Source organism: Hemitrygon akajei, unplaced genomic scaffold (genome assembly GCF_048418815.1).
Source record: "Hemitrygon akajei unplaced genomic scaffold, sHemAka1.3 Scf000116, whole genome shotgun sequence".
NCBI classification, from domain to species: domain Eukaryota; kingdom Metazoa; phylum Chordata; class Chondrichthyes; order Myliobatiformes; family Dasyatidae; genus Hemitrygon; species Hemitrygon akajei.
In genome coordinates this window covers 1,874,242-1,887,911 of record NW_027332002.1, presented here as the reverse complement: position 1 = coordinate 1,887,911, position 13,670 = coordinate 1,874,242, and the positions used below count along the sequence as shown (strand labels likewise).

The 13,670-nt window shown below is 44.3% G+C and overlaps 1 non-coding gene across 1 annotated transcript; it reads right to left on the bottom strand.

The window, feature by feature from the left end:
* Positions 1-3,093: 3,093 nt before the first annotated feature.
* trnap-ugg (transfer RNA proline (anticodon UGG)) lies at positions 3,094-3,181 on the bottom strand. Its single transcript is given in 2 exon segments — positions 3,094-3,129; positions 3,146-3,181. It is a non-coding gene; the product is annotated as a tRNA-Pro (tRNA).
* Between the last annotated feature and the right edge of the window lie 10,489 nt (positions 3,182-13,670).

Below are 13,670 nucleotides of genomic sequence, written 5' to 3'. Positions count from 1 at the left end.
GGTGAGATGTCAGGGATAAGTTTTTTTTTAAATGTAGAGAATGGTGAGTGCGTGGAATGGGCTGCCGGATGCAGAGGTGGAGGTGGAAATTATAGGGTCTTCTAAGAGTCTCCTGGATGAATACATGGAGCTTCGAAAAAGTAGAGGCATATTGGTAAGCCTATGTAGTTCTGAGTTAGGGACATGCTCCGCACAGCTTTGTGGGCCTGAAGGCCTGTATTGTGCTGTCGGAATTCTTTGTTTTCTATTGTTCCAGGTATCTGACTAACCGGGGTTTTACAGAGCTGCAGCATTTTGTCGTTGCCTTTGAACATCGGTGCACACACAGGAATAACAGCCACTCCCCTATCAGCTGATTCTTTTAGAATTAATAAATGTAATATACTTATATCTGAAGTACGATCCGCTCCTTGGAGACGGGTGCCTTCCATGTAAAAGAACGAATATTTTCGCCGCCATCCTGGTGGAGAGATAAATCTTAATCTCCATTGGATGTGAAGTTTCTAAATACCTTGATGACGCAATCCCTGGGTGTGGAGTCCACGACATCAGGCGATAAGACATGGGTGCAGAACTAGGCCGTTCGGTCTATCAATTCATTTCCTCCATTCCATCGTGCTTGATAAATCTCAAAGTCATTCCCGTTTTACCCTACCAAGTTCCATCTAATCAAGAACCTATCAACACTCCGTTTTAACATCGGTCCTCATTCCATCCATAGTATCTGGCCATTGAGATCCCATCTGGTGCTGTGTACATCATTGAACCATCAGCCCAGTCTCTATTCTCCCTTCGCTGTGCCACGCCGATATCAGACCGGCACGCGCTCTCTACGTCAAATCAACACATATCCTTCGATAAAATGGCCGCAGCCGCGACTCATAAATGCCCTGTACGGCTGCATTGGGGCACTCCTGTACTTACCTTCACTTTCAATAAAGCATGGCGTAGCTCGATGCTTCAGTTCTATCAGTCCTGAGGAAGGATTAGTGTCCGAGGTGTTGACTATTGCTGCCTTTACATCGATGCTGTCTGACCGGCTGAGTTCCTCCAGCATGTTATGTGTGTTACTTTCAATTTCCAGTAGCTGCAGAATCTCCTGTGTGATCTGAATCCTTGTTTCGTGTACACAGACACGCGGGTCTCCTTCCACCTTTCTTTATCGTGACCCATTTATCTTCCAGCATGCGTTTGTCTAGGGATAGACAGCCTCTGGCCGTGACAAGCTGAGAAATTTCGTTTCTGTGGACGATGCGTGATGTGTTGTCGGATTACAGATCTGAATCGCAATATATCAAACGGTACACCAAATGCAATTTAGCTTTATAATTCTTAATCTGTAGTTAGTAAAGAAAAGAAAAATAAAAAGGGCCCTTTTTAATGAAACAGTCTAATGTGCACGTTGGATCTCACGGCTGCCCATCCATTTGTTCCCCATCGAACTCCTCCGTGCGTTATCGGCTCATGGACTCTCACTCCAAGTCCACTCCGTCCTGCGGACTACCGACTCTCTCCAATCGCATCATCTGCCTTCATCTCTTGCTGACAAAAAGCCCGAGAATACTATCTGTCAGACGCGCTGGAAAAAAGAAATACAACACGCCGCTCATTGGATGACACACATTCCAAAGCCCCCGTTATCTCTAGTCTTAACCCAACCTCTGCTGCTACAGTGAAACCATTACAGTAGCAGAGAAACAAAACAGAGAGACCATTACATTAACAGTGAAACCTTGCAGACCATTACTCTCACGTTATTTCTAATCTGATTTTTGTTTTTTTAAGAATGGAGAGTAACCTCTCAATTATCATGTCCAGATCTGGCACGCATCTGGCAGATCAACAATACTGAATGGGCCTTATCGTAGGCGCTTTGCGTCCTGCTCACTATTCTCCATCCCACTAGCAACAGTGCAGTTTCATGACGTCTGCAAACGGGGAATGTGTCCACACCAAGATATGGTAGTGTAGCGGTTTGCGTCAGACTAACAAATATGCCGCTGCAAGATCGGGATTCAATTCCCACAGCTAACGGCAAAGTATCTGTTCGTTCTACCCCTGACCGCGTGGGTTTCCCCCGGGTACTCCGAATTCCACCCGCAGTCGAAAGTCGTACGGGTTCGGGTTAATGAGTTGTTGGCATGCTCTGTTGGTTAAGGACATTTGCGGGCTGCCCCGGCACAATGTTCGCTGATTTGACTTGACGCAAACAGCGAATTTCACTTGATGTTTATATGTACATGTAACAATATAAATCTAATCTTTAAATACTGTAGTTCAGCTTCAAAGTTATCGCTGTACCCTGCAAAAATCTATGCTGGGTACTGAACTCCGCAAAACCGAACTTGTCACTTCCTTCCATCCAGCAAAAAGCCCTCATTTTCCTCTTCCCTGCTTCATTCGGCTCATTGATCTAAAAATGCCACGTGCGGGTTCGTATTCATTCCCACAGTCCATGCTATACTCTATTTACGGAAACTTTCCAAAATCCTTTTGAGTCACACCTTTTGAGTGAAGAAGTTTCCATTTAACTCTTTAATATTTCACCCTTTACCTATGACCTGTGGCTTCAACCTCAATGGAAAAGGCTTGCTTGCACTAACACGGTTTATACCCCTCATAATTTCGTATCGCTGGTTTGCTCTAATTCGCTGGGTTTCTCAGTTCCTTTGTGAAACTATGAGATTACGCTTGGCACACTCAGTTCTGCAAGAACGTCGGCAAAAGCGAAAATATTTGGAAAATGTTCATCTACTCAAACCCAATTATTCATGGTCATTTTTCGTATCTCAGTACAAAATCCTATTGATAGAGCTGAAATTCAGTCATACAGAAACACAAGATTGGAGAAAAAGGGATTAGCCACTCAGTTTATCATCACTCCTTATCCATTCAATTTCTACGCCAAACCAAATCTTTCACCGTCCGCTCTAAAGCTGTGATTTGTAGTCGTCGTCTGTCCAAACCTGAGGGGGGAATCCTTGCAGGCAGTGACCTACATATATACAGCCCTCATAATTTTCTGTACATCTAAATATCTTCCCTCATTCTTCTGCCCTCCAATGTCAGAAGTTCTAAAATGTATCAATCAAAGGGCTCGTCCGGGATTTGAACCCGGGTCCTCTCGCATGCTCGCAAATTCAGGCCCAAAGCGAGAATCATACCACTAGACCAACGAGCCCGTTCTGTGTTTATGTCATAACACTGCTGCCTTTCACTTTCTTAGTCTCCTTTGTCATCGCATCTGGTGGTAATTTTACGTCTAAGGTAGATCAAGGAGCAAAGGTCAGTAAAAGGCAGTGCAGGATCTTCGGCCCAGGAAGCTCAGTTCACCACTGTAGCTCTACTCTGTTGACATTATAACTATTCCCTCCTACAGAGACCATAATCCGCTATTTTCACGCAGCCATCTGTCTATCCAAGTATCTTCTTAATATCCCTATTGTGCAAATGACGAACAGCACCACGACAGTGCGTTCCCAGAACCCACCACACTGTGTACAAAAAAAAACTACCTACCTCTGACCTAACCTTTCCTCCACTTAACTTCAACGTATGCCTTCTTCTGTTGGACGTTGTCACGCTGGGGAAAAGGTGCTGTTGTCCAGCCTGTCTGTGTCTCTTGTAATCTTATACACCTCCACCACGCTCTGTAGCTTCGAACAGAAAAGTTCCAGCTTTTTCAATCTTCCTCCACAAGACGTGTTCTAATCGCGGAAACGTTCTGCTGAACCTGCGGTGCACCTTCTCTAAAGGACTTTTTCGCCCCAGACAGTGGCTCCGATCAATCATTCTATTTAGCAGCACCACCACTCCCCCAAGTCCATTCTATCTATCACCCCAGTCACTGACACACGATGTAAACTATTTAAACCACATTTCTATCAAAGTGTTAACATTGTAAGTACACGCTAGTTTCTGTATTATTTATGCACATTCTGTTCTATATCCGTACTGGAACCATGGCATTTATATATATTTATGATTTATCATCGGGAATTTTTTTTTCAGTTGGATATCGTCCCAACACTCTACGTCAATTGCCGAATACACGTAAATGTATAGGCGAAAACGTTAATCATTGATCCTTCATCCCTGATCTTCCCTATTCTGAGACGAGCTGAACTGGACACGATCCTCCAGGCGTGGTCTAACCAGAGTCTGAGAGAGTTACTTAACCTTACGGCACTTGAACTAAATCTCTGACGAATGAAGGTCAGCGCACAACGAGATTTCAGAACCACTCTCTGAACTTGCTCCGTGACATGAGTCTAATGTTGTTCTGTATGTCAAATATAATTGACTTATTACTGGTGGTCGAGACCGAACGGTTAATACTTCGTTTGTTATCTGTCCAGCGGGTTTTTACAAGACTGCACCGTTCCCTTAAAGCAAACAGGGAAAACAAAGAGGTGGGGATCTGGAGAAAAGAGAATGGTTAACGTTGAGGATCGAGATCCTGCACATGCATATCGGCCGTTCCATATATTGCCTAATCTGCTGAGTCCATCCGGTAGCTTCTCTTTCCGGCAGGCTCCAGTATCTGCCTTCTCCAACATTCCGTCTAAACTTTCCTGTGTTCAGCGAGTTGCTCACTCTGCCATCCAGCATCCAACCCATGCAACCTCCGTGGAACTTTCAAACCTTCTCTCTAGAATTTCATTTCCTGGCAACCCTCAGGATCGATTTTTTATTCTTGCTGGTAATTTGATGTCGCCTCTTTGGATGAACAGCTACTTGATAGATGTGTTTTAGATGATAAGAGGGAGAAATCGAGAGCTGAGACCTGCTTCACAGGCGGAAATGTATATTCCGGAAATGAATATATGAAATGGGAGACTGTATAGGGGATGTCAGAAGGAAGTATTTTACGGAGAGAGTGGTAGGCTCCTGGACCGCTCTGTCGGGATCCTGATAGACACAGACAGGTTAAGGTAACTTAAGGTACTTTTAGATAGGAAAATGTAGAGTTATATATCAAGGAAGAGATTGATCGATCTTGGACTACGTTAAAACGTCGACATAACATCATTGGGTTGATGACGTGCTCTGTGCTGTACTATTCAATGTTCTATGTTACTGTGCCCGCTCCTACCTATGTCGCACCGTTCCTCTACCATTCACGTTTGAGCCAACTCAAGTGCTTCTGCTGCTTTCACTTCAGTGTCAAAGCTGAATGAGACAGCGGAATACACGCAAGATGCTGGAGCACCAAAGCGTTTTGTGAAAAACTTCCAGCACAGCTTTGATTTTTCACAGCATTACAGCTCTCCCTTATCTACATAGAAGGCCATTTCACATTCCTCGGTACGTGAACCCAGCTGCTCAGGACTAACCTACAAATGTTGCTAATCTTCAAATGAATTTATTGTCAACCAACACAATGTTCTGCCTTCCTGTCTGCTTACATTACCACCTAGTTTAGACTCGTCGGTATATTTAATATCCGTGCCTTGTACATTTTCATCAAAATCATTTATCTGAACTAAGATACAAACATAATAAACACAGCAGAGATCCACGTAGTACACCACAATTCGTGAGCCTCCCGTCCTGAAAACAATCTTCCACCATCATCCATAAAGCCGGTGTCGTGTCCACTTGGCTAGTGCGTCCTAAACCTGAAGCTCTCTACATATCCGCAGTAGCCGTCCATGCAGCTCCACGTTAAAAGACATGCCCTACACACATCGATCCTCGAGGGCATCTCTCCAAAGAAGTCTAACAGCTTTGTGAGAGCTGATTTACCGAGAACACGAAGGTGCTGACCATATTAACCCCCTCCAGTAACTTATCCATCACGAATGTCAGGCTCACTGGCTTGAATTGCCTTGGTGTACCTGTGCTACCCGTAAATGGTACGACATGAGCCGTTCTGCAGGCCTCTGGTACATACCTTGGCCTAAAGATGAAGCAAATGTGGCCGCAAGTGAATTCGTTTTTTTACCCCCGTCTTCTCACAAGATCAGAAGATGCATCGGGTCAGGACATGCGAGTATGTGACACAATGTAGGGTTCACTATAGGAAGCATGTAGAAGTTTTAGAGAGGAGATTTATCGGGATGCTGCCCAGCTTATGAGGATTAGTCTAAGCGAGCTGTTTGGAGAGAAAGAGGATGTGAGGCCAGTTGATGTCGCTGTACAAGATGGTAAGATGTATAGATCTCTGGATAGCCGGGTAATTTTCCTAGGGCGATGAATGAGATCATTTCTATATGACTTGAGACCCTCTTAAATCGTCCATCCTCTTCGTCACCTTTTTCGAACAACCAACGGAATTCACGAGAGGCTTTTTTCCGCTCGAAATTCATGCCGACCATTCCCAAAAAGAGTTCGCCTCTCTAAATTCAGGTTGATCGTGTCTCTGAGAATCAGCTGTAGGTAGTTTCCAATCAGTAATGTTAGGATTAATGACTTATTGAACATTGTGTTTTTCCTGTAGCCTATCGTAACTGAAAACAGAACTTTGGGCACTCTCCGGTCTCCAGTACCCCATGTATTTGGCGATAATACAATTACCTCCGCCTTTGTTCCATTCATTTCTTCTTTAGGTTCCCGGAATGCTCTAGATGCATTTGGTCGCACTCTGGCATATACATTATACATCTTGTTTTTGCCTTTAAGGCGGCCAGCCCTCATCTTTTGCAATGAGCACATAGTTCAGGGCAGGACCGTCTCTGAGAGGATCCATCCTCTCTGGCTCCACACAGATGACGGCGCTGATCCATTCACTCCTTGATCATGCATTTCCAGCAATATATTTATATAATCCCGGAGGATTTTCCTCTGCCGTTCCAGATAGATCGATACCGTACCCTCTTTTTGCCCTCCGGCTTTTCCTGTTAAGTGTCCTCGCCGAAGGATCCACTTGTTCCTGAATACCTCAAGCTGAACTACGTTTCCTGTCAAACACAGGGGACTCTGAACTATCGGGCGGAAACGTCGACTGTGCTTTATCCTCCTTTCCCGACATGCCGTCAGACTTTCTGAGTTTCTCCAGCATTTGTTATTTGTTACTCATTATCCTTTTTATCCAGACCAGGGTCTCAATATCTCTCCTCAACCAATGTTCCGTACTGTTGTCAGCTATGTCCATCACTCTGTTTGGAACACGAAATACCTGAACTCCGGATATCTCACTCTGAAAAACAAAGTGTCTCTTCACCACAATTTAAAATTAGCCTCTTCTCAACCGTAAACCCTTGCAAATCCCCGGCTAATCGCCCTCAAAGTAGCCTGCAGTAAATTAACACCTCAACTGTCGAGCGACCAGTCCTAACTTTCTGCAGACCTATTTTCAAGCTGATGGAATTATGGTCACGGGTCGTAAAATGATCTCTTATTGACTCTGCAATGCATTCGCCCTTAAAGATAAACGATACAGATTAGCTTTATATGTCACATATAATATAACAACAATTAGTGGGTAGTTACTTGATTGGGAAGCTGTTAAAAATAGCAAACGTTAGAAATGAGAAATAGAAAACATGCAATAATATCAAATGCATTTTATTTTCAGATATATAAAATGTTACAAAGAAGCGAGAGTATATACATCGGAGCGCTGGAAAATGACAGTTGAATGTTAGAAATGGGGGAACAAAGAACCAGCAGACGAACTAATAGCTATCGTGCACCAGTCCACAGTGGAAGATACTAGCAGTATGCCAGATATTCTAGAGTGTTCGGGGTAAGAAGTGAATCAGGTTTCCATTACTAAGGAGGAGCTGCGCAGGAAGCTGAACATTCTGAATTTAACAAGACACACGGACCTGATGGATTACACCCCAGTTTTCTGAAAGACGTATCTGAAAGTATTTTAGAGTCCGTCATAATGATCGTTCAAAAATCACCATAAACCTAAGACATTCAGCTCCAACTTCAGTGGGGAAGTCCTGAATGCTTTCACCCTGGTTTTACTCCTAATTTAGATATCTGGTTTGCTCTAATTTCCTGTGATTCTCAGTTTCTTTGTGAAAGTGCGAGGTTACATTTTCCAAGCTCTGCTCGGCTAGAATGTCTCCAGACGTCAGAGGATTTTTGGCAGACGAATATCTACTCAAATAGTATTTTACATGTCCACTATCTTAATTTCATTTCTATGTTCAGACTATGACACTCATTACATATGTTACTACAGAATAAGCTGAATTTCAGTAATAAAATAACAAAAGAATACGAGGCAGGAGTTGGCCAGCAGCTTCACTACACTTCCCAGTTATTCAATTTCAGTCCTGGCCCCAATACATGTATATAGCCAAACTTCTCTTAATTGTATCAATTCAACCTACATCTCGTTCCACTCTCGCGATATCCTTTGAGTGAAGTCGTTCCCCGTCAGATTCCCATTTAATATATAACTTCTCATACTGAACCTTGATCTTTAGTTCTCATCTCATTAAAACTGAGGGTGGAAAGCCTGCAGATATTGACCTTGTCCATATCCCTCATAATTTTGTGTACTTCTGAGCATCTCCCTTCATTCCCCTGTGCTCCACTGAATGAAATCCCAAAATGAATTAGAGAGCCCATCTGGAGTTTGAACCCGGGACCTCTCTGATATTCGTAAATTCGGGCCCAAAGCGAGAATCATATCTCTTGACTATTTAGCCCATTCAATGGTTCGGTGGTAAAACCCTTTTATTTCACTTTCTCATCCTCCTTCCTCAACACATCTGGTATCGGCATTTCATGCCCGACCTTGGAAGATATGACCACAGTAGAACAAATATATTGTTCAGCGCACTAGCGACCCTTCGGATCTCAAAGTTTTCTCCTCCTATATAAACCGACTATAGCTCTTCCCTCTTATACAGTACTTAACCCGACATTTATCTACGCCCACTTGTCTACCTAAGTGTCTGTTGAACCAGACACTACTACAATGTTCCAAAAACTTACCATACTGTGTAAGAAAAAAAACTTACATCTGACCCCTCCCTAAACATTCTGCAACATTTGCTGTAACATTATCTCTTGTCTGTTTAGCTCAATCCCACGATTGATGAAAGTTAATACATCGTATGCCTACTTAACCACACATTCAACCTACGCAGAAGCTTTGAATGTCCTATGGACTCGGAGCAAAGAACCCTCTATTCCTCTACACTGCCAGGAGTCTTACAATTAATACTGTATTCTGCAATCACATTTGAACTAAGATAAGCCACCTCACACTTATCTGCGCTGAACACCATCTGCCACTACTCAGTCTGGTTTAGCATCCCATCAATGTCCCTTTGTAACCTCTGACAACTATTCACACTATCCAGAACACCTCCAAACTTTGTGTCATCAGCAAACTTACTAACCCATCCCACCCCATCCTCATCCATGTCATTTATAAATATCACGAAGAGTAAGGGACACATCCCTGAGGCAATCCACTGGTGACGGACCTCCATGCAGAATATGACCCGTCTACAAATTCTCTTTCCCTTCTGTGGGCAAGCCAGTTCTATATCCACAAAGCAATGCCCCCTAGGATAGTATACCTCCTTACTTTCTCAATAAGCTTTGCATGAGGTACCTTATCAAAAGCCTTAGAGAAATCCATATGCACTCCATATACTGTTCTTCGACTTCCCGCTGTAAACCCTGAGAGCAGTCCAGTCTATCCAAAACACCCCCAACTTTTATATTAGCAAATTTACTAACACATCCTTCCACTTCTTCATCCAGGAAATTTAGAATTATTACGACGAGAAGGGGTTCCAGAACAGATCCCTGAGGCACACCGCTGGTCACCGACCTCCATGCAGAACATGACCCATCTGCAACCACTCTTTGCTTTCTGTGGGCAAGCCAATTCTGGATCAACAAAGCAAGATCCGTGGACATCATGCCTCCTTAATTTCTCAATAGGCCTTGCATGGCTACCTTATCAAATGTCTCGTTGAAAAGCATATACACTACATCTACTGCTCTACATTCATCAACTAAATAGTCACATTCTCAAAAAATTCAATCAGGCTTGTTAGGCACGACCTGCCCTTGACAAAGCCACGTTAACTTTCCCTAATCACATTACATCCCTGCAACTGTTCAAAAATCCTGTCTCTCAAAATGTTCTCCATCAATTTATCAATCACTGATGTAGGACTGAATGGTCTATAATTTCCTGACCTATCTCGACTCCCTTTCTTCAATATGGGATCAACATCTGCAACCCTCCAATGCTCCAGAACATCTCCCATCCCTATTGATGATCAAAGATCTTTGCGAGATGTTCAGAAATCTCCTACCCTTTCCGGAGTAGCCTGTGGTACATGGTATCCAGTCCGGGTGACTTATCTAGGAATGTTTTTCAAAAGCTGTAGCACATCGATGATGTATAGGTGGAATTCATTACTACTTACAGTTGTAGAGGAAGACACTGTGTATATTTAAATTGTATTTTGATATTTTGTTGACTAGTAAGGGTGTCCAAGGTTACGGGGAGAAGGCAGGAGATGGCTTTTTAAATTGACATTCTGAGGTGTCACGCCCAACAGATCCTTCCATCATAACGATCCGCACCCCTTGAACCACCTATATTTCCCGAGTCTAATTACGGACTGTATGGGCGGGATGACTTCAGCTTGCTCCTTTGTTCATGACCTTATCTACCTCGACTGCCAAACAACCGTCATGTCTCCCACTACCTTCCCTCACTCCACTGTTCTGATCCAGCCTCCCCACATCCCTTGCACAGGTCCATGCTCCACATTCCTGTCCATTCACGTTAAATTATTTCCAGCCTTTGGTCGCTACCAATAACATCTCCATAATCTATGATTCTATTTCCACCCGCTGCTCCCCCATCTGCGTCAACGCTTATCACATGCCAGCTCCTGCTCCATATCTTTACACTGATCCTTTAACTCTCAGTCTAATTACGAGCTTCCACCCCACATGTCGACTGCCCATTTCCTTCCGCAGTTGCTGACTGATCCGCTGAGGTCCTGACACTTGCGATCTAAAATCTATCTTAAGCATTCTATTTACAGGAACTTTTCCATTACTGTTGATTTAAAGTTCATTTTTGAGGAAATCGCCAAGTCCGGCAGTGTCTATGAACATGAATAGACAGTCGACGTTTCGAGCCGAGTGCCTTCTTACACTGGGAACAAAGCGGGACGACGACAAAATGAAAAAGGCGATGGGAAGGGAAGGAGGATAGATGGAAGGTGATAGGTGACGCCAGATTGTTAGGAAAGATAAAGAACTGGAAAGGAAGGAATCTGAGAAGAGATTGGGCCTTAGGAGACAGGGACGGGGACGGGGGGAATAGTCAGAGTTGATCTGCTGCTGAGAAGAGGTAAGTGGACAGAGAAGGAAATTGAAGAAGAGGAGAGGTACAGGGATGCTTGTCTTTGTTTTTTTACCTTACGGAGGAATCAATATTCACGCCATCAGGTTGGAGGCTACTCCGACGGAATTTAATTTCTTGCTCTTCCACCGTGAGGTGGTACAAGAGGACACCAGGGACCGGCATGTGACAACAGGAAAGAGCATCGGGAATGCAGTTCAGTTACAGGGAAGTTCCACTTTTGCGAATGGAGCTTGACGACGCGATCCCCAATTTACGGAGTATATCAGCATGATAGAGGAGACCGCAAACAACACATAATATACGACCGCAGCAGATTCGGAGAGGAAGCCTTTCGTCACCTGGAAGCACTAATGGGACTAGGCATTGAGGTGAAGAAGGAGTTAAATGGCCAGATGTAGTAATTTGGTCTCATTCAGGGAAACGGGAATCACGGAGGGAGAGATCACTGGCGAAAACGAAGAGAGGACGGAGGTAAGAACATGTATGATTGTAGCGTCCCTTTCGAGACGACTGATGCTCGGGAGGATCATGCTTCAGCTTCAGAGGCTCGCAGGGTGGTACTAAGGACAAGAGGAAATCGATTACTGTTCAGACAGCGAGAAAATGTGGTGAATAGGGATGTTGGGGATGGGTGGAGATACGACTGCGGGTTCTATCAATGCTGTTGGAAGGGAAGCCCAGTTATTTCACGAAGAGAATCTCTGATCTCCTGGAAAGAAACGCCGCATCATGGGAACAGATGCGGCGGAGACGACTGTACAGAAAAAAAGAGCATTTTTACAACCACATGGTGAGAAGAGCTGCAGTCAAGATACCCATGCCAATCGGTAGGTTCAACAAAAACGTCGGTTAACAATTTGTCACCAGGGATGGAGATAGAGAGATTGAGAAAGAGGAGGGAGTTTAGGGTCAGGGTTAGAAATAGACAAAGTGAATTTATGACAGAGTAGAATTTAGAACAAAGTTAATGAAGTTTACAACTTCAACATGGGTCTTGAACATGGAATATTCAATGGAGGCATAGCCGGGGATCAAGCCGGTCCCCATTGATTCTGGCAAAAGCGGAAGGAGACGGAGAAGAAATATTGATAGTGAGGTCCAGTTCTGCTCGACAAGCAGGGTGACGGGAGAGTGCAACTCTTTGTTTCTTTTATTTTGAAAGAAGTGTAGAACTGAAAGGACAACTTAATTGGGGATAGAAATGCTTACGGACTGGACATCTATGCTGAAAATGTGGCGGCAAGCACCCAGGTACTGAAAGATGAGACAGGCAAAGGATGAGATGCGCCACTGATACAATTGGGCAGGGAATGAACCCAAAGGGATCGAATATAGTCAAGTTATGCGGACACGAGATAAGTGGGACAGGCACAGGCACAGACAGTAAGGCTACCCGGACAGATAGGTTTGAGGATTTTAGGTAGGGCGTAGAAGCTCGGTAAGGGGAATATGAATTTCGTGGCCGTGAATCGCAGGTCTCCAGAGTTCTTTTATTTTCAGCATAACACGGATAAGCGCTGGTGGAAAGTGCTGGTGGAAAGTGCTGGTAACTGCAGGGGGACTCCACGTGCAATCTAAACGTAGAGTAGAAGTTAAGGGAGAGGGAACAAAAATATTACTTCGCGTCGACATTCGTCTGAAAAGCGTCTCTAGGTTTCAGTGCCCAATAAAAGGAAGGGGAAATTCAGCTGCTGTTCTCCAGAAGTAATTATCGACATTCTCACGTCCGTAAGTAAGAACAAATGCCCGGGGTTGAGAGGGATCTTATCCCATGGCGTTGTGTGGTAGCTTGGGTGGTAATTTCTAAAGACACGGAGAAATACAGCAGGGAATAGGCCCTTCGGCCCGTGTAGTCATGCTGAACTATTCTACCGGGTCCTATCGACCAAGTAGAGCCTAACAAAACAAAAGAGCAACTCTACATTCCCCTACCCACTTTGCAAACTGAAATCCGCATTTCCCCAGCACTAACACCGAGCTTTCAAACGTCATTTAACATGTTTCTGGGAGAGTAGAACTTATAAAAGCGGTAACCGGGAAAAGAGTCAATTTCCAGCATCGACGTGCGGACTGGGTGAACCGGACCGTTCGCAGTCACTGTTAAACGGGAGAGGTTTCGGTAACAGAGGAGTCATCTCACGCTGGAGCGGAGCAGTGCGGCTGGAACAGGCGAACAGTGGGACTTTGACGGCAGAACTGTGGGTCACAACGATGGCGCTCTTCCCCAGTGAAAAGAGAGGGCGATAGAAACCGGCGAATTCGGGAAAAAAAACGATTAGAATGATCGTCTTTGAGCTACAGCGAGGAGTCATTCGCGATGGTAAAGCGGGTGAGTAATGAGACGAACAGGGAGAAC